Raw genomic sequence first — 5615 nt, 5'->3', positions numbered from 1 at the left:
AATAAATAAAGAATAGTTTTTATTTCGCTGTTTGACACTTTTGGCAGCTGTTATGTCTCCCACCTTTATTTCCAGTCCATGCAGACTGTGTCTCTATTACATTAAACATTTAACTTTAATGAGATTTTAATTAGTTCACAAACAAAAATCCCCCACGTGCACGTCACAGTGTTTCCTGCTGCTGTCAATAACAGATAATCCGAATGATTCATGTGTTTACTTGTCTGGTTTTATTTCAAATTTAACTTCAGTTTTGATCTTTTGAAATAATTACGGCTAAACCACAGAACTTTTAATTGTTTTAAAAACTTTGTTCTGAAAACTCTCACATCTCTGTATATTTATTTGGACAAGTTTGTTGGTTTTTCACATTTTCTACACTTTCTGTCTTGAGGTATTTTTGAATTTGCTCAAACTTGTCTCCCTGAATAAATGAATCAATGTTATCATCAGTCAGTCAGAATTAATCAACATATTTAAATGTGTTAATGTATATTTGACTTTTCTTGCCACAGAAACAGCAGAAGAAGAACTGGGAGAGAGAAATGACTGAAACTGAGACTTGTAAAAAAACCACAATGAGGACGAACTAACACCAAACTGAAACTGGAATAAAGATTCAGGTTTAAAAAATGTGATTAGAAAAGAGAGAGGACGACGGGATGAGACAATAGAAGAGAAAAAGATGGAGGACATTACACAGAGGACACCGCTGTCTCTGTTGTGGTCTCAGTTCTTAGGAGAAGAAACGTTAGAACTGTTGGTCTGCAGGGAGGAACCTCCGCTCTAATCCCTCAGATCCTTCACCGAGGAGCAAACTTCACCATCGCACATTTTTCTGTCAGGGGAACTGAACCCTGTGGACTTCATCGCTGCGGCTGCTATCGCCGCGATTTATGTGTCTGCATTAGTCTCTCACAGGCATTAACACGAAGTTCTGAAGTTCAGAGTTCACGATAACAGATTTTACAGAAATTAAGCAACGTGCATTTAATGTTCATCCTTATCTGAGCTGTAAATTTAGGAGGAGACACTAGAGCTGCCGGTTCCCAGGATCAAGTGAGAAATGTGGACGCTCCGAAAAATTCTCAGTCGATACAGAAAAAGGATTCCACCAAAAACCTTTGAGACCAGAGGTAACGTACGAGTGTCCACATCCACTTCTCCTGACTTTCATACCAACCGAGGAGCGTCTCACAGGATCTGTGGACATGTCTGTCTACATGTCTGAAAGCAGCTTCAATGTTAGGTTTGGAAACAGACTCTGCATTAAGTTCGTCTTCTTGAAATCTCAACGATATGAACTAAGAGACTTAAACGGAGCAGTACCACCAGAAATCATGAGGGGGCAGTGGAACCAATAGTCAAGCAAGACGATCAAAGGACACGATCAAAGGACACGAGGAAGAACCCAGCTTGAAACTTGCTTGAGTCCATGGAGATGGTTTCGATTTTCATAAACTACAACATCAATCCAGCTGCAACAAATAACACACGCTCAGTTCAGTCAGACAACTCAAACAAAACATTTCTGAATCTTTAAATGTGAAAATAAGAATCATAAGAATATGTTCTTTCTCTTTTCTCAAACTTATTTTCGCGAACTTTTTAAAAAACCCGTCACACTCTTCACCTCGTACATCGGGCGTGTCTGACATGGAGGTAAAGTGCGACCTGATTGGTTGGTGGAGGTGCTGCTGACATTGGGGGGGTCGGTCGGTCAGTGGGTGGTGAGCATGGTGACCTCTGACCTTCAGGCCTCTGACGTTCACTGTTGTTTTAACAGTTTCATGCTGACTGGAGGGTTTTTAAGCTCCTTACAGCCCCTTGTGTTCGCTGCCTCTCAGCTTATATGGACACTTATATAACTCCGACTGTTCTTGGCTCAGGCCCTTTGTGTTGTTGTGTTTGTGGCGATGACGAGCAGCGACATGCTCCGTAAGAGGATTCAGCGTCTGCCAAACACCGCTCCGCAGCTTTTTGTAGTTTCCTGGTCTTCAGGCGTCCTTCGTCCTCGGCGCCGTCCATCGTTCGTCTCTTCTGTCGGTCGACCTGAAAGAGGAAGTCAGAGAAACCACTTCCTGCTTCTTCAGAGTTTGAGCCTTTTTTGCTGATTCACTGCGACTCCACGGTTTCCAACGCTAAACAGTTACGCTCCAAAAATAAACAGTCTGATGTTACGACAGAAGAATTCAAACGCTGCAGTGAGATCGTTTCACCTGAATATATAATGAATTACCTCAGATACTCGAAATTCACTATTTGATTTGGAATTTATGTATCATATACATGTATGTGTCATATACATGTATGTGTCATATACATGTATGTGTCATATACATGTATGTGTCATATTAATGTATGTATCATGTGAAATAGATTAAATACTACTTTATGTACAGCTGAGTGGGTTCATATAAAATAATAATTCAAATTTGACTTGAAATTTATTTGATTCATTTTGGTTTTAATAGTCAGAATTTATGAAGAAATTACATCGATTGACTTTGATCAGCAGTCAAAGGACTCTAATTAAAGATGGACGACATGGCGTCTCCCAACAGTGAAGCCGAAGTGCCTCAATCGCCCCCTGGTGGCTGGCTGCAGTTAGGGTCATAAATGGATTTTGAACTTAGTGATCATTTTAAAGTCAAAGAGGAAACTTGGTCTGAGTCTTTTGTCCCAGCTGCTTTATGTCCTGAACAATAAACACACACACACACACACACACACACGCACACAGACACACACAGTGGGTTCAACAGCCTGCAGTTTAACACACAGTTTATTAGACAGACGAATTAAACTCTCAGGTCTCCTTCGTACTTACAGAAAACCTTTTGTCCAGTGTTTGTTGACTTCCTGTTGAATGGCGGCGGCGGCGGCGACAGACTCTCAGGAGTCTCTGCTCCATCAGCTCGAGGTCGTCGGCCTCCTTTGACCTTAAGGTTTTTACAAAAACAGAAAACAATAGAAAAATGTTTGCTGCGGGAGCCGAGGTTCAACGTGAACGACCACAAGAAAGTTTCAACTTTCAACATCTCGTCGTCCTTCCTGTCTCCCTTCTTTCCTTCTCTGACTCCTTCACTGTTTCCATCATTCACTCCTTCACTTACTCCTTGTTTCCTATCCTATGGTGTCAGAGAACCATCAACATGACATATCACGCTGCTCTGTGATTGGCTGGACAGTGTCTCTCTCTCTCTCTCTCTCTCTCTGTCTCTCGACCCGTTTGTCCTCCTGTGTTTGAATCTTATCAATAAAGATTAAACGGATCCATTGACAGGTCACATCAGCCTCTGGGTTTGATAAAGTTTAAAGCGTCCTCATCACTGTGTGTGTGTGTTTGTGTGTGTGTGTGTGTGTGTGTGTGTGTGTGTGTGTGTGTGTGTGTGTGTGTGTGTGAGAGTGTGTGTGTGTGTGTGTGTGTGGAGCACTTTATGGGGTCACACTGAGCTTCAATGAAACATTAAATTTTTACTCAGCTCTTATCTGACCTGAAGACACAGTCGAGTCTTTGTCTGACTCACGGTCGAACGGACGCTCCGACCATTAACGTCAGTTAAAGTACAAACTCTATCAAGATATGGAGGCACTTCAGAGAGAGAGAGAGAGAGAGAGCGGGAGACAGAGAGAGAGAGAGAGAGAGGCAGAGCCTTCTTCTCTTCTTCATCTTTCCTTCCTCTGGATAACCTGAGTATTTGCAGGACGTCAAGGGTCCAAGTAAATGATGTAGAGTTAAAGTTAAGATAATACGATTTTATGATTTTCTATGTAAAGTGCCTTGAGATTATGTATATGATGATTTGGCGCTATACAAATAAAATTGAATTGAATTGAAGTTGATGCAGCTCTGATATAAAAAATGTATGTGTCATTACGTCTCTGACCTTGTGCCTCTGGGCCAAGGCAGCGTCAGGCTCCGTTAGAGGGTGATGCTGCAGTTTACAGAGTTGAAACCAGTTTCCACTCAGATGTAATAAACCACAAGGACAAATGAATAGAATAATCCAGCCTGGGAGGCCGTGAGTCGTATATAAAACGTTGAGCATAAATGAGGTTTCAGAGAAAGATCAGTGATTGATTGATCAGCCGCTGCCTCCTCCTCCACAGTCTCACCCTCCATCTCTACGGAGCGGATGTCAGGCTGCTTCATAAACTGAAAACCACTGATGTCCACACTGTTTCCACACAGAGAACTTCTTCTAACCCTTTAACGGAGCGACGGAGCAGGGTGTCAGCGGTGCCTGACGCTGCCTTGGCCCGAGGGCACAAGGTCAGAGAGTCGGTCATGATACCCAGTGTTCAGACTGTGTGAGTGCTGCCATTCCTCAACAGATTTACTCTCCTGCTGCAGCGTGTGTACGTTCTCCCATACGAAGCCGTTCGAACAGAGAGCGGGCCTGATCTGCGATTATCCCCTCCGCCATCTTAATCTGCAGTAAAAGTGAGGGAAACGAGCATGTGATTGCAGGGGCTGATGGGAAACCCACAGTGGTGTGTTTGTGTAGGTGGCATTTTCACAGCTCCAGTCCAGCATATGACCGCTGGAGTCAGCTTAAAGGCAGCACACAGTTAGTGATTTCTAAGAAAACTCTACGTTAACCTCAGGGGCCGGGGTCTCATGGGGGTCAACTGGTTTGGGATCTGCGAGTGTGTAAGCTGATTCAAGCTCATGCTAGCTGGCTAATATGAGCGGATAACGAGAACCGCAAAGGCGAATGGTGTGAGATAAGTCGTGACTAAGTAATCTGCTGGCTTTACCTTGACCTGCTTTCTCTCCGAATCTGAAGAGGTCCGAGGTCAATCACAGGTCAGGCGGAGGTCAGACGGAGGTCGACCACAGGGCAGCGGGGGTTCAGGTGTGAAAGTCCCTTCACGTCCACACGGCTAATTCCAGGCATGTTATTAAGATCCTTCCAGAGGTGCAGCAGGAATACTCTGGTCCGGCTCAAGAAATAAACAGTGCACTCCTGCATATTATATTAACTTCACCTGCAAGTTTAATTTCTGTTGCAGCTGCAGATTTTGCGTCAGTACAGTTCCACAGGCTTCAGGGTGATGCAACTACATGATGAAGCATTTTGAGTCAACTCAGTCGTCAGGGGGTGAGAAGTTTCTTCTGAAAACTCTCACACGGATCAGTTGATTTGCAACAGACAGTGAAGACCGGAGTCGGCCACTATTACAAAGTGAACAGTGTAAATATTACAGTTTGCAAATATTACTTAACCTCACGGCATGTTGGGGGCGGAGCTGAACCACCATCAAATGAAACCCTGCACTTTACTGAGCCCTGAGCGATACACGTGAGAAGTGTGAGGCTGATTAGATGAAGATATGAAAGACACAAAAGATTTCTGGAATCAGGCGTGTTGCATGTTGATGTATCTGCTGCAGGTCAGAAACATCGTTTCCAGTCGTGGCTTTAACCTCTGAAACAAGCTGTCGTTTGATCATCAGCGTCAACAGAGCCTGAACCAAGCAGCAACATCACGTCTCTCCGGCTTCAGAGTCTGTAAATGGAACTGAATATACACACACACACACACACACACACACACACACCACCCCTCACTGTCCAGAATGCCTCTGAGATCCTCCAAAAAAAGAAA

The 5615-nt window shown here is 43.8% G+C and overlaps 1 long non-coding RNA gene across 1 annotated transcript; it reads right to left on the bottom strand.

Moving 5' to 3' along the window:
- Positions 1 to 2446: 2446 nt before the first annotated feature.
- Positions 2447 to 5615, bottom strand: LOC138411224 (uncharacterized). The gene is made up of 3 exons (XR_011243883.1): positions 4765 to 5615; positions 2831 to 2942; positions 2447 to 2698 (listed from the first exon to the last, which is right to left on the bottom strand). It is a non-coding gene; the product is annotated as an uncharacterized lncRNA (long non-coding RNA).

This window comes from Paralichthys olivaceus, chromosome 1 (genome assembly GCF_024713975.1).
Source record: "Paralichthys olivaceus isolate ysfri-2021 chromosome 1, ASM2471397v2, whole genome shotgun sequence".
NCBI lineage: Eukaryota > Metazoa > Chordata > Actinopteri > Pleuronectiformes > Paralichthyidae > Paralichthys > Paralichthys olivaceus.
Note: the sequence above shows the minus strand (reverse complement) of the source record. Positions and strands in the feature narration are given on the sequence as shown.